Source organism: Silene latifolia, chromosome 9 (genome assembly GCF_048544455.1).
Source record: "Silene latifolia isolate original U9 population chromosome 9, ASM4854445v1, whole genome shotgun sequence".
Classification (NCBI taxonomy): domain Eukaryota; kingdom Viridiplantae; phylum Streptophyta; class Magnoliopsida; order Caryophyllales; family Caryophyllaceae; genus Silene; species Silene latifolia.
The window spans coordinates 711,949-734,308 of NC_133534.1; the positions used below are offsets into that span (position 1 = coordinate 711,949).

General features: G+C 41.7%; 1 non-coding gene across 1 annotated transcript; it reads left to right on the plus strand.

Moving 5' to 3' along the window:
- The first annotated feature begins 9,878 nt into the window (after nt 1-9,878).
- Nucleotides 9,879-9,985, plus strand: LOC141603484 (small nucleolar RNA R71). The gene has a single exon (XR_012525356.1). It is a non-coding gene; the product is annotated as a small nucleolar RNA R71 (small nucleolar RNA).
- Nucleotides 9,986-22,360: the final 12,375 nt, after the last annotated feature.

Genomic DNA, 22,360 nt, shown 5'->3' on the forward strand with positions numbered 1-22,360 from the left:
CCTCCCCGCTATCTTTTGGTGCTTCAAATGACATAATTGTAGCTTTTGCTTTTCTTTCTGTATTTTGTACAACTTTGGTAGGTTGTGTTTCGGCTTATCCCTGTGGGGACGGCCGTCGCCTGTATTCTTTTCACTTGTAATCTCACTTGTAACTTATCTTTTAATAATAGTTCGTTTCTTTTGCCTTCGGCCTGGCCGAGGTCTTTATCTCATCTTCGTCAGAGTTGTCTTCCTATATTCCTAATTGAGCGCCCCTTTTGTTTCCGCCTTGGCTTGGCCGGGGCAGTTTTAGAGTGCGTATCTCAACTGTGTTTCAACGCTTCCAAGGCACTTCGATTGTTTTTGCGAGTATAGACTGCGCTTGCCGTTACTGTCGCGGTGTCTGCCTTATGAGGGTGATTGCCGCTCTTGTCGGATTGACAGTGGGAGCCGGCGTCGGTTTCTTGATAGAGATTGCCGTGGCGTCTACCACTTGGAGTGACTGCGACGGCGCCTAACCTCTTGGGGTGACTGCCGTGGCGTCTACTACTTGGGGTGACTGCGACGGCGTTTATTTCTTCATAGAGACTGCCATGGCGTCTACCACTTGGAGTGACTGCGACGGCGCCTAACCTCTTGGGGTGACTGCCGTGGCGTCTACTACTTGGGGTGACTGCGACGGCGTCTATTTCTTCATAGAGATTGCCGTGGCGTCTACCACTTGGAGTGACTGCGACGGCGTCAAACCTCTTGGGGTGACTGCCGTGGCGTCTACTACTTGGGGTGACTGCGACGGCGCCTTTTTCTTCATAGAGACTGCCGCTCTTGTCGGTATGACAGTGCGAGCCGACGTCTGCTTACTAATAGAGACTGCCACCCTTGTCGGTATGACAGTGCGAGTCGGCGTCTGCCGCTTCCTAGTGACTGGGGAAAATGAACATTTTGATGGAAGATTTGGACGATTTTTCATTAGATAAAAACATGCGTCGGGGTGCCCACAGCCGCCTTGGACACCTCCGCCGTTACACAGAGTTTTCCCGGGATTACAAGTGTCCTAACGGTTTATCAAATGCACACTTTCCTGTTCAGCCGTTAGTTATATCCATGAGGTCGCCCTCCTGTTGTAAGGATAGACTTTTCCCTTTCTCTGATTTCTTTGCTACTTTGAGGGATTGCATGTTGCATCCTCTGGCAGCTATCTAGATGTTGACCACCTCGTCTTTCTCGTCTTTGGAGACCAGCTTATGCGCTTCCCCCCGGTCCGAGACATACATCAGTGTTAGAGCCCGGATGGACATTACTGCGTCAGCCTCGCTCAGGGTGACTCGGCCTATGAGAACGTTGTAGGCGGACGAGCCGTCGATGACCACGAACTCAGCTAGGACATTCTTAGCCGCGTTCTTTTCGCCGAACGTCATCGGGAGTCTGATCGATCCCAGTGGTACCAGGCCGGCCCCAGAGAAGTTGTATAGTGGGTTGGTGCAGGGGCTCAAGTCCTTGACTTTCAGGCCGAGGCTCAGGAAGCACTCTCTGAACATGATGTTCGTGTACGCGCCGGTGTCAATCAGGCACCTCTTGACCAGGTGGTTGGATATGTCCAAATTGACCACAAGGGGGTCGCTGTGAGGAGCGATGACTCCCTCGTAGTCCTTTTTCCCAATGGTTATATCGGGGATGTTGGAAGCAGGGATCGCTGTGTTGGGCACAAAGTTGATGGCCTGATATAGCTCGTTCAGGTGCCGTTTGTGCCCATTAGCGGACCCTCCGTTCTCGTTGCCCCCGATGACAACATGTATCACTCCTATCCGTTCGAAGACGGATTTCTTACCCGAACTGTCGGTGTCAGTCTTTTGGCCTTGGGCAATGTACTTGCCGAGGCTCCCCTTTCGGATCAACTCTTCAATGGCATACTTCAGGTGCCGGCAGTCGTTGGTTAAGTGGCCGGTGTGGCCGTGGTACTCACAGTACTGGCTCGTGTCACCGTCACCTTTTGGCTTGGGAGGTCTCTCCCACTTCTGGCCCTCGTTTTTGCTCAGGGCGAAGACCTCGGCGGCCGATACGACGAGAGGGGTTTTATCATTGTACCGCCTCTGGTGGTACGTTCCTGAACTCCACCCGGCGCCCGTCGAGTCCTGTTTCCTGGCAGATTTGTCCGAATGTGACCTATTATTCTCGCGGCGTCTTTCGTCGGATCGTGACCTTTTGTCGTCACGGCGTCTTTCCTCCGGGTTGTCCTCCCGGTGGCTCTTCTTTTCTGAGTGCTCGGCCTCGCTAGGGCCTACCCAGGTCTTGTGATAGTCCTCTACCTTGATGGCCTGGTCGGCCATCCTCCCCGGCGCATCCCGGCCCGTGCCTCCGCACTTGATGAGCTCATTTTTTAAGTCTCCCCTTGGGAGGCCCTTCATCGCCGCGAAGGCCGCCGCCGGGATTAATCTCTCGAATCTGCTGGACCTTTCCATCGAACCTCTTCACATAGCTTCGTAGAGACTCGCCCCCCTCCTGTTTGATGGTTAGGAGGTCCGATGTCTCCACGGCCCTTCTCTTGTTGCAAGAGTACTGGGCTAGGAAGGCGTCCCTTAGGTCGGCGTAGTAGTATACCGAGCCGTCGGGAAGCCCCTTGTACCAACTTTGAGCCATCCCATGCAGAGTTGTTGGGAAAACTCGGCACCAGACCTCATCGGGCTGCTCCCATACCGACATGTAAGACTCGAAAGCCTCAGCGTGGTCGGCTGGATCACTGTCTCCTTTGTATGATAGAGGTGGCAACTTGAGCTTAGTTGGCACCTGGACTTCTAGGACGTAGGCGCTGAGAGGCTGTCTGACCACGTGTCGAACGACACGAGGCGATCGGCTCCTCGCATTCCTAGTCCGGCTCCTCCCCTCGTATCGGGAAGGACTCCTTCTTCGACTCGGACTTCTCCTCCAACTCTGCTGAGTTGGACTCCTTTGGCTCCTTTGGGGTATGCCTCGTTCGTGCTGCGGGGACGCTGTCCCCCCATGAGTACGGGAAGGACTTAGGTCTACCACGCCCACTTTGGGCTCCCCCGGCGACTTGGCTGGGTCAGCTTCTCCTAGTGCTCCGTTCAAATTTCTCGGAGTCACGTTCTGGGCCCTGGTCTCCTGGACGGTTTCCGCCGCTCTTGTCGGCGTGACAGTGTGAGCAGGCGTATTACTAATCGGTCCGGAGCATTTTCGGTTTGCTATGTCAACCACATGTCCCATGATGGTGACCTGGTTGGCTGGCAGCGGCGTGTCTGGTATTATTGGCATTCCGAACTCCGGTTGGATTACTCCGCCGGTGGAGGGCTGCACGACTCCAGAATTGTTGAAGGTATCATCTTGGTAGAGCGCGGTTTCGTCGGTCACGACTGCGTCTTGTTGTTTTGACATCTTAGCTTTTTGGGTGGGTTTTTGTGTGTTATATTATTTTTTTTTTTTTTTGGGAATGAATGTGACTAGCTTCTAGTATCTTTCCCCACAGACGGCGCCAATTGTTCCGGGTGTAATTCCAGAGCAGATATTTGATACCACTCGTAGCTCGTAAGATGTCGTCTTTGCTTGAATCCTCCTCGCGGCCTCCTGAAACGATGAACAAACTGAGGGCTCGGCTTTGGCCGAGCGTACTCACTCCGACGCTCAAGTCAGTTTAACTTAGAGAGGTAAGTTGTGGTAACTTGGCTAAGAGTGTATAGTAGAGAGATAAGGAAGATATTACCAAATGAACAGTGGTTATTAGGTCAATTTGTGGATCCTTTCCTCAATGAAGGTTGAGGAGTATTTATAGGCTTTCACCTTTTGTCGCGTAGTGGCCAAGTGGCCAAGTTGCTATCAGGTGGAAAGACCGTTCTACCCTCGGCCGATGGACCTGTGGCGGCCTGGCCGAGGGTCTTGGATATGAGTACGCGGATATGTGCCCCGGCTGGCAGGTTGTCAGGCCGAGACCCAGGTGACAGGCCGGTGGGTTGCATCGGCTGGGCTGTCTGAGTCGTTGACATTGCTGTGGATATCTTTGACCTTGCTCAGTGTGTTGACTTGGTCAGCGGTGCAGAATATGCCCCATCAAAGACCATTTTTAATATCTCTCGGGGGAATGGATGCTCGGACTTGTTGCCTCACGAACTCTTTATCTCCGCCATCCAAACCCGCAAAATGCGTATCATCGTATTTGTACTTTGCTACTTGGTGTTGTGATATCCACCGCTCTCCGATGTCAAAATGTTCCAAAAAATCAACTCCTTCCCAATTATATCATTAGCCCGACTCTCCACGGCTCGAACCCGGAACAAACACCCACACTTAGATGTCCCTTTCTTCTTAGGCTTGTCGGGAATATCGGGCTCGTCGGGATCGATCTTATTTCTGGTTCGCTCGTACCTTGAACAACGAAAGTATGAGCCCTGCAACTCGGGTTGTTTACGATTTTTGAACCCATTTGATGTTTTTATTAAGGCAACCCCATTATCAAACGCTATTGTCCCATTTGTAGTACTTTCCTAAATTAATATTTAGGAAACTCTACCTTGATAATCATTTTTTTTTTTGGTAAAAGGTAAGTATATAAATAAAAAATAAAAGATCGTAACCATACACGAGTTATATTTGGGCCGTGTAAAAGCCCAACCAACTCACAAGACAACAAAACCGGATGGGAAACCGGATAGCTAATCTTATCCTTACAAGAAAATCAGATGAAATCCAACCCTGTCATTTCCCCTAATGCTCATTACCTTGATAATCATTTGATGTGGGACAATTCAATTATTTATATGTAGTTTATTCACCATACCTACATTATTTTTCAATGTGGGACAAATAATATACTTAGAAAAATCATATCGTATATATAAGTATAGAAATTCGTACGAATATAATGTAGTATTTTCTCATTATTAATCGAGTTGGATGTCGAACTGGGTGCGAAAAAGATAGTGTACTTCTGCTAATGTTATTTGTTCCATATTGAAAAATAATGTAGGTGTTGTTAATATATAATGTATAAATAGTCGAATTGTCCCACATCGGAAAATTACCAGAAGGTGGGGTGAACCTATAATTATAAATAGAAGTCATCTTTGAAACTTAAATATCAACCAAAAATCTTATCTTTTGAGTCTCTTAAGTATTGTCTTATTAGAGATCTCTGATTAGAGCTTCTATTATTATCTCTTTAATAGCAACATTTATTTATTATTATTTCTCTTGCATAATTAATAAACGGTAGGCATGTATGTATTTATCATTTATTTTCATTGAAAGAAATATTTTAATCATATGTAAACAAATCATTAGATATAAACATTAAAATTTTATATCACTTTTTTCATTATAATCAAGTTAATTAACATGTTACATCGCGCACAGACTTTCAACCTAATTAAGCAGTAGTACCAAACTGGAGCGCAACAAGATATGCACAAATAATACTATACAACCAGTTATATAATAAGCATTGTACAACCCTATACATTAATCCGAGCTTATGTGTAATTTTCCTGAGTTTTGTAAGAGTTTATTTTTTTTTTTGGTTAAGTGTGTAAGTTCAAAAACTTTACAGCATAGCTCAGATTCTTCTAAACAAAACTCGAAAAATTTAGTACACAGCTCGGATTCTGCATCATACAACTGCATACAACAGGTTGTATAATCTACTCATTGCAAGATATGAGGACCCGGGGCCTTCGGAGTTGAAACGCGTTAAAAGGCTAAAAGAAGAATTTAGAAGAGTATGAAAGCAGGTCAAATGCTTAAGTTGAGCTGGCTACATGGCTGGCATGAAATTGAAAGTTGGCTAAAATATTCATATTTTTTGGCAACTGGTTAGCTTAAAGTTGATACATTGGCCCCATGGTTGAGCATTTAGGTCCGGTGGTCCGTACCCATTTTGAGTTTTCTTTTTTCTCTTTATCTTTTCTTCCCAAGTTCGATGAATGTATATCGATAAAAGTGGCGGATTTTAGAGTAAACGATAAGGGGACAAGGGGCCTGTTCGGCTGTTTACTTCGTGTGTAAAGGTTTAAGATACGGTCACTAGTGAATCAAAGACGTCGAAAGATCATTTTAGACTGAATATGAAAACCAGCAGGGTATGAGTTCCTTCCGACATAACTAAGATCCTCTACTAATAACATAATTCAAATGCATATAGAAATTGAAATTGTAAATATTTTACAAATGAACACTTGATGTAATTTGTAATCCATTAGAGTGTTGAATACTTTGGACTTTGCAAATATTATATAGTCGTAGAATAGATTCATAAAATTTTAATACGAGTTTTCTAATGAGATTATTATCGATATTCCCCTATTAAGATCTAAAATAAATACAGAATTTTCGTGTTATTATTTTATAGTCGATTTATTACTTTGTGAGACAGTTGGACACGTGGTGACATTTTTAGCTGGCATGAATCTCGGAAAATTAATTATAACTTGCACTCGTTCTTACATCTTCTATAATTTTACAAACTATGCTAGTTAAAATCTGTTGGAGTTGGAAGTTGCTCCAAACTTAAGTGTGGTAATATTGTCCGGCTCGGCTCGGCTCGTGACACGGGCGCGGCGTGGTGAGGCCGTTTTTGCTACTGGTCCGAACTTTTTACATCGGATTCTTTTTCTAGCTGTTGTGAAATTTTATTACACAATCAATTCCGCATTCATTGTCCGATATTATGGCCATTGTAAAAACCTCACTCTTCCACAGTTTTACATACAACAGAAAAACACAAAACATGTTCTTCTTATTTCTTCTCTACTACCTTCTGTCATATTGAGAACAGTTCCCACCTCCGTCTGTGGAGTGCACCATTGTGCGGAAGGAGACGTTAACCCTGAAATCGATGACCACGAAACCCAAGGAGCACTTATATAGAAGTCTAACTGATTTAGAACAGTGTTTTACACAACGTCTCAATTAAGAGTATTTCTGATAAGCTAAGTTGATACTCCCTCCTAGTCTGAGTGTTGGTTCCCTTTCTTTTGGGCACCAAAATTATAGAAATGAATTTGGACCACACAAAACACCCTACCCCACATGGAATTGAATTTGGACCACACAAAACTTACCAAAAAAGGAAAGAGGAATCAACACCCGACTAGCATGAAAATGGAAAGAGGAACCAACACTCAGACTATGAGGAAATATTTCTTTCAAAATCTACATCGCTCCAAATCTGTACTTAACACTCCATAATACATTGACTAACAAAGTAACAAGTTGATGAAGTTGATTATGTTGAAGTGGACGTAATTCACGTAAACCATGAGGTTAATAGGCGCACTCATTTTTGTTACTCTTTTTTTTTTTTTTTTTTTTTTTTAAGAATCATTTTTCTTACTTTAAGGATCATTACTTCCCACTAATTCAGGTGTTTAATAATTTACTAATTAATTAATGGGTTAATTTAAAACGAGGAAAAAGTTGAACAGTGAAATGATAATCTTTGGGCCGACATACCGCATTTTGTAACCAGCATATATTCTATTTCAACTTTTCACTAATTATGTTCGTATTTTACAAGTTAATGGAGTTTGTTGCTAATATGGTGTATTCCAGCATCATACTTCTTTGAATTTGGCTTTTCATCTAATTATATTAAATTAGAGGCGATTAATAACGGACTTGATTATGACATATGTCGAAATTAATATAAATAAAATTTGTAGTCCACAAACAAGCAAATTACCAAATTTAAGGTAAATTAATATTCCTTCCGTCTCGGTAAATAGTTATCTATTTTTATTTTGGGATGTATCATTGAATTGTTATTTATTTCCATTTTTCCCACCCTTTTGTGGATCACATTTCATTGCATGTGAGACTATGTGATTTGTGTGGTCCAAATTCATTTATATTCTTTTCTTAATTTTTGCGCCAAAAGCAATAGATAACAATTGACTAATAAGTCGGTTTGTAAATATTTTACTTTGATTCTAGCTAATAATATCTATAATTTGTGTTAATTAAAAAAAAATTATGTAATTTGTCGAAATACATGTCCGATCCCAACCTTATCCCTTCAAATGGCCTCCATAATGACATTAATTATGTTTTAGTAAGATCGTTATGTATACAACGACCTTACAACGTCTCTTAATTTATCAAGTAATTGCAATAAATAAGATGTATAACCTACAACTGTCCTTGTACCTCACAGAAGCGAATACGATAGCAAGAAAAAGGAGACAATAACTGACCTACCTAAAACAATCAAAATTATTTAGTGGAAAAATGAAACAACGTCACTGTCACTGTATTTAAAGTCTTATTTGTTTTAGTACCATCTTCTTGCAACAAAAATGAGCACTAAAATAATAATGGATCCTAGGTTATTACAGGTATAAAAGAGAGTAATACTGAAACCCGATACTATTCAGTAACGTTCTGTCATCATCCTTATTATTTAGGGTTCCACAAAGAAGGGAGGAAGTAGAGATGAGATAGAGAATTGAGGAGGAAAAGGGAAGCCACCAGTCGAAGATCAGTAGATATGCTTACTTGACCTACATAACATACATTATTCTCATCAACTTGCATGTCCACTTGCAAATCGCAACATACAAGCATCATACCTTACCAACCGTCCCTTACCCTTGCCACTTTCTCTACCAATCCTACCGGTTTCCACATTTTAGGTTCGTTATACATTTATAATACTAACTCGCATTATATTAAGTGTGTATACACATAAGTGACATAACACATTTGGTAATATAAAAATAATAAAAATATCATAATAAAAATAATATGGAAATTGATAAAAATATCATAATAAAAATAATATAGAAAATAATAAAAATAACACATTTAGGGCTGTATTTAAAGAGTTAAAGGAGGAAATAAAACCTTAATATATGCATTAATTACATTGATTTATGTGTAATTTGGTCTTCAATTCCTAAATTGATACCAAATATGGATAACATTAAATGGTTAAATATAACCCTAATGGCTATATTTATCATTACCCAAATAATATATATACAACTATACAAGGCTATAAAGCTCACATTTAGCAAGTGTGCTCTCATAGTGTCAATAGTAGTCGTGTCATTCTATGTTACTCTGATTCAGATGCAATTGTCGGAGTGTTGGATACAGTTGTAACTTGCAAGTGTGTTCTTTATAGTCTTAAAGGAGTCGTGTCTCATGTTATATAGGACATTTCAAGCGTTGGATACGCAACACCTGACTAAAGTGAAGTGTTAGGGTAATATATCATTTAATTAACACTAACTAGTATAATAAGATCACATTGTTATGATAGTAATGGAATTTATAATCGCCACATTTATAATAACCTGTTACCTGGACAATTTTGGATATGCACAATGTGTTTATAACATCTAAATCATGCACAATGTGTATGATGTTTGTTGATGATATTGTGTTGATTGATGAGACAAAAGAGGGGTGGAAAGAAAGTTGGAATTGTGAAGGCAGACTTTAGAGACTCGTGGGTTTAGGCTGAGCAGGAGTAAGACTAAGTATTTGAGGTGTCAGTTCACTAAAGTGACAGAGTTGAGATCGACGGAGGCGGGAAGTATATATTATTTTCGATGGGAGTATGCCCTTGTTCACCACACAACTCACAAGACAAGACTTGCCTCATATCGGAGCCTTTAGGTTTTGAATTTAGCAAAGCAACTTGTTGGGTGAGTTCATCTAGCATACCCTTAACCTCCACATTCAAAACCGAATTAGAATCCTTGCTCTTGCCCTTCCTCATTTGCCTATCACTTCCCCATTCCATAGTTCTTGAGGTCATCTCCTCAATTAGTTCCTTTGCCGCTTTATGCCCCAAGATGTCTAAGGCACCTTTCCCCGATCCCGCATCCAATGAAAGCCTAAGGTCTTGAGTCAACCCTTTGTAGAAATTGTTCACTAGCTCGGCCTCGGAGATGCCATGGTGTGAGCATAACCGTTGGAGCTTCTTGTACCGTTCCCATGCCTCATATAAGGTCTCATCTTCTTCTTGAGTAAAGCTTTGTAGTTCACTCTTGACTTTGGCCGTTCTTGAGGGTGGGAAATACTTGTTCAAAAATGCCGAAGCCAACTTATCCCATGTCTTGAAGGAATCCGGGTCGCAATTCTTCAACCAATCCTTGGCCGAACCCCTAAGAGAACGGGGGAACAACCTAAGGCGAACCGCGTCATCGGAAACCCCATTTGATTTGTACATATCACAATTTTCAAGGAAATCATTTAGATGATCATTTGGGTTCTCCAAGGGACCTCCTCCAAATTGGTTGTCTTGAACAAGGTTGAGCAAGGCATTTTTAATCTCAAAGTTATTAGCTTGAATTCGTGGCCTTTGGATGCTTGGATTGACTATGTGCTTAGGAGCCATAGTGTCCCTTATCGGAACCGGATCAACCATGGTGTTAGGCTCTTCTTCTAAAACCCCAAAAGGATTTTCAAACACTTCGGTAGCTTCTTGGTGGTTAACTTCTTCAATCGGTGGAATATCAAGTAAACCCCTTCTTCTTAGAGAATTAAGTCTTCTTGCCGTGGCTTCAATTTCGCGGTCAAGTTGATATATCGGTTGACCTCGTCTTCGTCGCCTACTCATGCAAAAGACCTAAGCACTTGAAAGAAAGGATTAGTAACAAAGGACTTAGTCTAAACTAGAACAACAACGATTAATATCAAGCCGTACTCCCCGGCAACGGCGCCAAAAACTTGATGGTCTCAAGTTAAACCTCGCAAGTGCACGATTTTATCGTTGTACACTCTAGAGGGTCGATCCACAAGGAGTAGGTGTAACACCCCGATATACTGAGGAGCCTTAACTAGGCCTTCCTTAGCATATAAGGGCATTACCATCTCGGTTGCCCGAGGTAAGTAATTATCAAACGTCAATAAAAGAACTATTAAGTTATATTACAAGTGATTTAAACCCAAAATACAATGCAAGGTACAACTCAAGGCTACTCGCTATGACCGTCGTATGTCGTGAAGACTCCTCCCTGCCCGGACTCCAGCTATCGTCAATACCAACACCTGCTAAGACCGACTGCTCACCATAAGGGATCACGGCAGACACATAACAACAAACAACCACACAAGGTCAGTACTGAGACAAGACAAGGCAACGACAACTACAACAACAAGATAACCAACGACATCAGACTCAACCACAATCATAACCGTCCAACCAAACCTATCACTGACCGTCCACTGGACCGATCCTCGCCGATGGGGACCGCAGCCGTTCCCACCTAAGCCCCGCTCATCGTACGAGCGATAACCCCGCTCATTAATGTGCACATCCCTTCGTGGCGGGTTCCACGATAGAAACTAGGGCGTGAAGCCACTCCCGCAAGTGACTCCACTCGGTAGAGGACGCACCTCGAGAACCATCAACAACGATCACAACCACACAACACAACCACAATCATCATATCAAACAATTACAATACTATCACAACGACCGACACACTAGACAATCTACAGCAACTGAGTAGGCGAACCTACCTTTAAGCAACCGCGACCAATCCATGCTGACAGATAACATATCCAGCGACCAAGCAAAGCCTATTATCACCATACAAATACCTATTACTACAAGCAAACCCTAATCATAAAGATAAAGGCACGGATGATGATTATGACATACCTATAAGGGAGAGACCAGACAAACGACCGCTACCCGACTCAAGAGACGCTCTCCTAAGGCTTGAGGATCTTCAAGAGGTATCCATGGAGGTTTTGAGGTGAAAGGGAAGGGAAGGAGGCGACTGAAGGATAGGAGGAAAGTGGCGAAAGTGATTTGCGGATTTAACAAAACGCGATATATAACCCTCGCTGGAAACCGGGCACTCGATCGAGTACCCAACATACTCGATCGAGTAACCCCCTACTCGATCGAGTGCCCTAGCTACTCGATCGAGTAGCCTCTACTCTATCGAGTACCACTCTTAAAACGCACCCCAAGATGGTTTGGTATACTTCCCTAAGGCTACTCCCGCCCCCAAAGGGCAGTCAACGCCGGCCAACGGGGTCCCTAAAAGGGCGGGTATTACAGTCTTCCCCCCTTAAAAAGAACTTCGTCCCCGAAGTTCAACTCACCTCACCCGCTCATGGTACGGATCCAACACAATCTCACCAAACTTCCCGGTTAAACTATCACTCCTTGTAAATACTATTTTCCCCCCATGTCATCATCATCACCGTCCATACTTAAACCTATTGACTTTTGCCACTATATGCAAGCTTCATCACATTCAACCGTTATATTATATACACATAAAACATCCGACGCGCAGTGCGAATTGTCGGTCACGAACTTCCAACATACACTAATTACTGTCCAACCATCAACCTTCATGTGGTACAACTAACGCCACCCTGTTACTTGGCAACATGATTCGAATATGATCACACACACTTTGAAGCATTAAAGAAGGAAGTATGTCGTTTTTTTTTTTTTCAACATTCTAAACAACTACCGATGACTTATAATCAAGCAAAACATAATACCGACAACATTATGAATAAACAAAGCATTATTCCAAAAACAGCCTTTTTATTTCGCGACATTACTCTTCCCCTCTAAAAAGGAACTTCGTCCTCGAAGTTCACCACCCAAATACCAACGCGTATCACTTATTATTTGTATCTTACTTATTAAAGAAAACCGTGTTGTTTATTATGGACATTACTCACTAATTATACACTTGTTAAAATTAAAATCATACACACGTCCTCGGACTAACTAGCCACCGATTGATAACATATATTGATATGGTAAACACAACCATACGAGAAGCCACAACTCCGATAACTAGATCGTAAAAAGGCGTATATATAAAATAGAAGTAACAAGAAGTTATTACCGCCTCACCACTTGTGACAAATACGCTTAACAAACTTCAATCATGACTTGTAATGTGTGGAATTAACGGCTCAGGGGCGCCACTATGCGTTTGCAACAACTTAAAACATTAAACATGCAATCATAACACAATTGAACATTTTGAATTTTTAAAACCCCCTGTAACAGTGACACTCGATCGAGTAAGTATAGGTACTCGATCGAGTGCCATGATACTCGATCGAGTGTGTTGGCTACTCGATCGAGTAGCCCTAGGTCAGAAAGCTTTTTCTTATGCCATCCTGCAGCTACTCGATAGAGTACGGGGTACTCTATCGAGTGCCTACAGGCCAACTCCTCATAAATTTGTCACAAGCTAACACTCCTACGAATACTTCACATATAACATTGAGTCGGGACGACTTCCCGACTTCTATTACCCTGCAAACAGTTAGCATATCAGATTCGGCCTTATGGCCAATCATACAGGTCCAACTAAGTCTCAAAACAAAAGGAAACAACTATCAAAGTCTAACAACAATACCACCATCTAACATCAGCTACTATCAACAATCACGAACGAAGATAAAGACAAGGAGTATCACTCCTGCTGCTGCTGCTGCTGCTGCTCGAACATCACCTCATCATCACCACCACCACCTCCAGATGTACCTATTCCCGCATCACCCCCTGCTCCTGCTCCCGGGCCCACGTACCAAGGCGTCAAGCCTCCATAAGGAAAGGACTGAGGTGCCCCCCATGTCGACTGTTCCACCCCGTAGGAATGGAAGACCCCCGAGTAATCCCCAACGCCACTCCACCAAACTGGATGCGGTCCCTCGGTCCCTATCCCCTGAGCGTACGCCATCTCATGCATGTTCCGGAGTGTCAAAGTAGATGACACCCTCTCCGCTAGGTAACTGGATCGCGTCTCCGGGGTGTCGAGGTAAGGGTAGTACGGGAAGGGCTGCTGCTGCTGTGGTGCTACTGGCTGTGGCCTAGCCTCCGGGGCCCTCTCCCTCACGCGACGGGGTCCTCTCACCACTCTGGGTCTCTCCACCCTCTGAACTCCCGCATTCTCGCCCTTCGTCGGCTCCGGCATCTCCTGGAGGATCGTGCCATCAATGAGATAAGTCTGCAGCTGGCGGGGTGTGTCCTCATCCTCCTCCTCCTCCTCCTCATCGTCCCCATCCACAGTCACCACTGCCGGCTCCAAGGGCTCCGTGGCTGGGAGGTGCTCGGAGCCGGAATCTTCATCCAACTCATGCCAAGCACCCTCCACGCTAGGCTACCGTCGACCAAGGTTCTCAACCATTTCAGGTCGAGATAGTAGTCACGATCCATGGTAGGCACGGGGGTAGCTAGAGGCACGTACGTCGAAGAAGCCTCAAAGGAGGTTAGCTTTTCAGCTAACCGAGTGGCAATGGCACCACAGCTCAGTGAGAAGTAGAGGAAGCCATCAAGGCAAGAGCAGCACAAACTATGGAAGGAGCATTGAAGACCACTTTCTTGGCCCGCTCCGGATTGAGGTACGACATCAAAAGTAAAACCTCATGGTTATTCAACTTACTGATATCTTTCCGGTCATAGAGGAGGTTTGAAAGAGAACGGAGAAAGATTCTCAAAGTGATGTGTTTGAACGTCATTAATCGATATTGCTCGCGGTGGGAGCTTGCTTCCCAGTCAAGCAAGGCATTAGGCGGCAGACGCCGCACTCAGCTGGGATGTCGGTGATGGAGTCCTTGGGAGGCTTGGCCAACCCAAGGTGAGAGGCAAACTGGTCCATGGTCAACAGATAACTGGTATTCATCAATCTAAACTCAACCGTCTGACCCGCTGGGTCATAGTCAAAGGAACTCATGAATTCTAGGGTAAGAAAAGGGTAAGTGTGCTTCCTCAGTCGGTACAAACCAATAAAACCCAAGGTCTCAAATATATGACGGACATCCGTCTCTATTTCCAACTCCTCTAGCACACCGGTGTCTATACACTTTGTGGGTCTCATCTTGCGTTTCTGTAACGCTACAAAACGCTCCCTTTGCTTGAAGTCGACAAAAACAACAGAAGGGTACTCAGCAACAGCGGGTACTACCGGTCCACTAGCCTCCCCCCTCTCAAGTGGGTCAACCCTTCCCCGTTTACTCTGACGGATTCCAAGGTTTAGTCTCGGCATCTGTTTTAGGCATAAGTCCAAACAACTTGTATAAACATCCAAACACTTAATTCATGTAGCTTGAATTCGCACATCCAGCTAAGCACAGAATTTCCCAACAATTTTGACATGCGAAGCACATAATTCATGTTATTTAAACTTGAATATTAAGGTAAGTGTACATGTTTATCAATAGTTTCCAATTTTTGACATATAAGCTCAAGCAATTTGTATAAGACATGTTGGCGTACACTTTACACAATTCGAGTTTTATACAATCAGCAACTTCACTAACTTGCTAACCAATTCCATACTCGAGGCTCATAGTTAATGTCATTAAACTTAGATGTTTCGCCAAGTAGTCATATATCATCACTAGTTTCCTCACTTTTATCCTATGAACTCAGTTTGTAACCACTTATAAACCATAATTACGAAAGTTTGGCATGTAGACACATATACTCGGCAATTTGAATATCCTAGCATGCTTCTAAAGGTCGTTCCATTTATATTGCAAACTACACGTCACTAATGCAAGAGAAAGAATAATTTATGACAAACCAATATCACTCTTCACTATTGTGTAAAACAACTCAATCAAAATTTTCAGACGGTCTTTACAGCTGTGAAAATTGTGGCATGTATTCATCACTCATTGTTTCTTTTATCATATTGGAATCCTATTTAGGCTTACATTGCCAATTACAACATCAATTTTCTCATTCTCAGTCACGAATTTCTCATATGACACTTTTAAGACGGAGTTTTAAGGCAACTTTCTAAGGGTAAAATCATCAAAATCTATCCTCTAACATACTATAATCAATACTTGGGGCTCAATTCTACTATCTAATCATCATAAAAACAATCAAAATCGATTTCAATTTGGAAACCCAAGAAATTTCGGGTTCAACTATTGCAATTCCAATCTGATTTTACAACATATAATCACCAACAACCATGAAAGGAGACATATGAATCATATTTCAACAATTAAAAGCACCAATTTGATCATTATAATCGAAAATTTCAGATTATTATTACTCTATTTTATCACCTTCAAGCAATAAACCACATAGATTGAGTAGAATAACATACCTTAATTGATTAGTAAGATAAGGAACGAATTAAACAAGAAAATCACCCCTAACAATCGCTACCAACCCAAGAGAAAGAGAGGATTTGAGAGGAAAAAGGAGGTTGAGAGTGGTTTATGTGTACAAGTGTCGGAGTATAGAAGAATAAGAAGAAGATATAGGAGGATTAGGGGTTTTAAGAAAACCCGTAGAAGTCACTGTACAGTAACCTACTCGATCGAGTGCCTGGGGTACTCGATCGAGTACCACCCTACTCGATCGAGTAGGAGCTAAATCATCGAGTAACTGCGGGAATTTTTCCCACATCCGACATCATAGCTTCCTAATTAGATCGAGTGCGGTCTACTCGGTCAAGTAAGCACTCGCACTCGGTCAAGTATAGTTAAGTACTCGATCAAGAATACGAAGTGGCTTTGAAGATTCCTGCAAAAACAACACCGCGTGTCGATTCCAACTAAGTTCGGAACTTGACACTAATTATCGCATTCAATCATGTTTTATAACCGTCGTCGCACAAAATACAACTCTCCAACAACTAAGAGACATGTCATGTTACTTTATACAATTACCCAACTCGGTCTACCTGTCACCGAGTTACGTATAAATCTAGCCGTGTTATCTTATTACATTTAAACCTACTTTACATGCCATTACTAAACTCGTGGTTACATCAACTTGAAACGTATAGTTCACATTAATTCCCATATTTACTCATCACATAGTTATATACTTTGCTAATCACTTAATCAATTATGCTTTACATGTTATTCTAAGCAATCTATTTTGCATAATTCAATATATCGCAGCGGAAAAATTTCAACTAGCTAATAAATTTTATAACAAACACCTACGTGTTCGCTATCCCTATTACACATTCAAATTCACGCTTTCACGCATTCCATGACGAAAAATTTCGTCACGCATCACATATCTATCATATAGGTTCACTAATTATTCAAAGAATCCATAACTTCATCAACAATTACTATATTCAATCCAAGTACTATGTCGCACCGCTATTAATTCTAACAAAACTTAACCGAAGGTAGCTCCGGTACAATCATTATGCCGAGTACACACAAAGACACACGGACTCCACATTCCCCATCCCATGTGACTGGCTTAAGTATCATGGGGCCAAGATTTTGAAATGAGGGCGCCTACTCACCCAAAATCTAGCATCAGCTGGGGCTCCCATCTTACATACACCAGGTTCATTTTATTAGACTCTCTACGTTCATTATGTTCATTTGTTACAGGTTCCAAAATCGTCGCTCTGATACCACTTTGTAACACCCCGATATACTGAGGAGCCTTAACTAGGCCTTCCTTAGCATATAAGGGCATTACCATCTCGGTTGCCCGAGGTAAGTAATTATCAAACGTCAATAAAAGAACTATTAAGTTATATTACAAGTGATTTAAACCCAAAATACAATGCAAGGTACAACTCAAGGCTACTCGCTATGACCGTCGTATGTCGTGAAGACTCCTCCCTGCCCGGACTCCAGCTATCGTCAATACCAACACCTGCTAAGACCGACTGCTCACCATAAGGGATCACGGCAGACACATAACAACAAACAACCACACAAGGTCAGTACTGAGACAAGACAAGGCAACGACAACTACAACAACAAGATAACCAACGACATCAGACTCAACCACAGTCATAACAGTCCAACCAAACCTATCACTGACTGTCCACTGGACCAGCCCTGCCAGTGGGGGACCGCAGCCGTTCCCACCTAAGCCCCGCTCATCGTACGAGCGATAACCCTGCTCATTAATGTGCACATCCCTTCTGTGGCGGGTTCCACAGAAGGCGAAACTAGGGCGTGAAGCCACTCCCGCAAGTGACTCCACTCAGCCGAGGACGCACCTCGAGAACCATCAACAACGATCACAACCACACAACACAACCACAATCATCATATCAAACAATTACAATACTATCACAACGACCGACACACTAGACAATCTACAGCAACTGAGTAGGCGAACCTACCTTTAAGCAACCGCGACCAATCCATGCTGACAGATAACATATCCAGCGACCAAGCAAAGCCTATTATCACCATACAAATACCTATTACTACAAGCAAACCCTAATCATAAAGATAAAGGCACGGATGATGATTATGACATACCTATAAGGGAGAGACCAGACAAACGACCGCTACCCGACTCAAGAGACGCTCTCCTAAGGCTTGAGGATCTTCAAGAGGTATCCATGGAGGTTTTGAGGTGAAAGGGAAGGGAAGGAGGCGACTGAAGGATAGGAGGAAAGTGGCGAAAGTGATTTGCGGATTTAACAAAACGCGATATATAACCCTCGGCTGAAACCGGCACTCGATCGAGTACCCAACATACTCGATCGAGTAACCCCCTACTCGATCGAGTGCCCTAGCTACTCGATCGAGTAGCCTCTACTCTATCGAGTACCACTCTTAAAACGCACCCCAAGATGGTTTGGTATACTTCCCTAAGGCTACTCCCGCCCCCAAAGGGCAGTCAACGCCGGCCAACGGGGTCCCTAAAAGGGCGGGTATTACAGTAGGGGTGATTACTAATTGTCTATATTCTTGAGCTTAACTAAGTCGAAAGATAACAAAGGAGGAGGCAACAAACTAGCACTAAATTAACCAATTAAAAGACTATAAACTAGACAAGAAAAGAACAAGCTAAAATATAAGGGATAGATCAAATAAAGAGAAAGACTAGAGCTCGGTTCTCCCACAAGTATAAGTAATTCCACATACTAATCGTCTTGGCTAATCAAAAGGGGTAGAAAGGCGAGGGGGAGATGGCTCTAATTCGCCTAGAACCTCCCTTCCGGTCTCGCAATAGGACACTAGCAACTCCGACTAACCCCCCTCCCGGGTTCGAAAGCCGGTCTCCCTAACTCAAAACCCGACAACCCCAAGAACATGCATTTTCCCAAGGAGGTCAAGTAAATGGTCAAGGTCATTAAGCCCTCATCATATTCCGGGTCATCCCACTCCCCCTTCCGGAGGTCGATTTCAAACACTAGCCTAGAGGCACCCTCCCTCGGTTCTCCCTTCCGGTCTCAGCCTTAGTTGGTGACAAGGTCAAGCATCGGGTATCCAACTAGCAACCTAACCAACTTCCGTTGGTGGTCAAGGGTCACAAGTCAACACTACCCAAAACCCAAACCTTAAACATGCAAAATCCTCTAGACTACCCTCACCGATTTTCCCCACAAATTAGCCTTAATGATAATTAGTTAGTGAAATTACCCATATTGGGTCAAACCGAGTCCTAGAAGGAGACTACTCACTAATCATGTTTTTGGAGGCAAAGAATACAACAAAGATAGAGTCTTTAAGCATAAACATGGTGATAAGACGAATTCTACTTTTAAACATGCAACAACCCAACAATAATTAGGAAGAAAGATGGTTTTAATCTAATAGCAAGGATGAACAAACAAAAAGACACAATCTTTAACACAATCAACTCAAAGATTAAGTCTTTGAGGACAACTAGCCCAAGAAGAACAAAGGAGAGAGAATATGAAAAGATTAACAAAGAGAAGATGAACAAAGGTGAAAACAACAATAATCAAACAACAAGGATGCAAAATTACCAATAACAATCTACCAAACTTGAAGGAAAAACCAAAGTAAACAAATGAAAATAGGGAGAGAAATAGTACCAATCAAATAGTAAGAAAGGAATTAGGATAGAAAATTAAAGAAGGAGGAACCTTCAATTCTTCTTACAACCCAACTCCAATTACTAATTAATTGAAGAACTAAACTACTTAGGGAATGATTAGTAAAATAATTAACAAAGTTTGAAACTTGGAAAAGGAAATAATTCAGATCTAGGGTTGTGTGTCAAAACACCGAATTTTGGGGGTATTTATAGTGTCCTCCTACTTAAGTTACAAAAAGGGGAAATTAAGACAAAACACGGGTAGCGGCCGACCGGCCACGGCCGACGACGGCGGCCGCTGCCCATCCGGCGCCGAGGAATCTCTATTTTGAAGCTTGAAAATGCCAATGTGACGTCCCGCCGGTTGGCGTGGCCGTACGTCATTTCCCGCTCAGGTCTTCCTTCGTCTTCCCCTCCTCTTTCTTCTTTGCTATCTTCCTCTTGTGCCTTGTTTCTTCCCAAATTTCCTCTAGCTAGCTCAATTACCTACAATAGAGCACCGGAATCGATAGTAGCGGGAATATGGAGCAAAATGCAAGAAAAGGGCCTAAGATCGTGCCTAAGTAGTCCAAAAGATTAGCAAAAGAAGGGGTAAAAAGGGGCCGAATGTTCATTCATCAGGTATATTAGAATATACCATATATCTTACCGTATAAGTTATATTATATTATATTATTGTCTTGCATAATAAGTTAGTATTGAAATATTCTAGATCTAGGGTTAGCCACGGTGTTATGTATTCGTATCATCACACAAAGATTATCAATAATAAAGTCGTATTGTTTTGTCGTATCTTAAATCTTGTCATGGTATCAAAACCAGATTCTGATAACTACTCGTACCATCCAGTAACGTTCTACCGTTGTCCTTATTTAGGGTTCCATAAAGAAGGGAATGAAGAAGTAGAGATGAGATAGAGAATTGAGCAAGAAAAGGGAAGCCACCAGTAGAAGATCAGTAGATATGCTTGACTAAGTCCCACCATACACCCGTTTACTCGAACACATCTCCTTGTGCCTAGTCTGCCTACTACATACATTAGTCTCAACTTGCATGCCCACTTGCAAATCGCAACATACAAGCATAGTAGCATCATACCTTACCAACCGTCCCCTAATTAACCTTGCCACTTTCTCTACCAATCCTACTGGTTTCCACATTTTTAGTTCGTCATTCATTTATAATACTAACTCACATTACATTCATTGTGTATACACATAACACATTTATTGGTAATATAAATAAATAATAAAAATAATATATATACAAGGCTATAAGCTCACATTTAGCAAGTGTGTTCTCATAGTGTCAATAGGAGTCATGTCATTCTATGTTACTCTGTCGCAGTGTTGGATACAATTTTTTTTTTTTTTTTTAAACAGCCATAAAGAAAGGGACCTTAATTAGTCATAGCCTTGTAAGTAATACCATAAGCATAAACATTAAACGACCTAGGTAAATAGCTGAAAGATAAGCAATGAAAAAAAGGAACATAGACACTTGCAGTGTGTTTTTATAGTTTTAAAAGAGTCGTGTATACTCTCTAGTGTCACATTGGACACTTCAAGTACTAGATACGCGACATCTGACCAAAATGAAGTATTAGAGTAATACTCCCTCCAATTCAGTGTTTTCTTCCCTTTGTTTTGGGGCACAAGAATTAAGGAGGGAGTTAAAAAATGAATAAAGAAAGATGGTGGGTTTGTAGATTGGAGAGAGGAATGAATAATTGGGAATTAAATAAGGAATTGTGAGTTATGTGGGGTATGGTGAGAGGAGAGAGGGATGAATAAAATAAGAGTAAAAGTTAGGTGGGGTTTGATAATGGAGAAATGAATGAATAAAATAAGAGTAAAAAGTTTCCAAAATAAGAAAGGGGAAGAAAACCTGAATAATCCGTTTAAGGAAATAGGGAAGAAAACAGTGAATTGGAGGGAGTATATCATTAATTAACCTAACAATATAATAAGATGACATTTTTTATGATAATAATGAAATTTATGTGCCACATTTATAATAACCTGATACCTTTTTGATATGCATTACGAGTTTATAACATCTAAATCATGCATATATATTAGTCACCCATTTTTTCCCTTCAATTCAACAGAGCATATTCTTCAAAAAATTGAAGATTTGAACTCAATATACGTATGTTCTTCACTCGTATTTTACCAACTATGTCGATAATGTATCAAAATACATCAATATCAGCGAAAAAGCTCAGTGTAATAATTGATGTAAGTATATATAAATAATTAACAAATTCACTTTATATTGTCTAATTAATAACTTGCTCCCGTCCAAATTAAGATTGTTTTAAATTTTCAATTACTACAACTTTAAACAAACGAAGATAACATAAAAATTAATTTGTATTTGACAAAATACGATCACATCAATGATTTATTTGAGTGCATGACATCAAAATAGAGGTTGCGTTAATTTTTCAATTAACATAAATAAATTTAAACAATTGAAGATAAAATAAAAATTATTTGGACAAAATACAATCACATCATGCTCTATTTGAGTGCATAACATCAAATATAAAACGACGAATAGTGGAAAATTCACAGAAATTGCAAAAAAAATAAAAAATAAGAAAATTAGAGCATTAAAGCAAAGGTGTTAAAT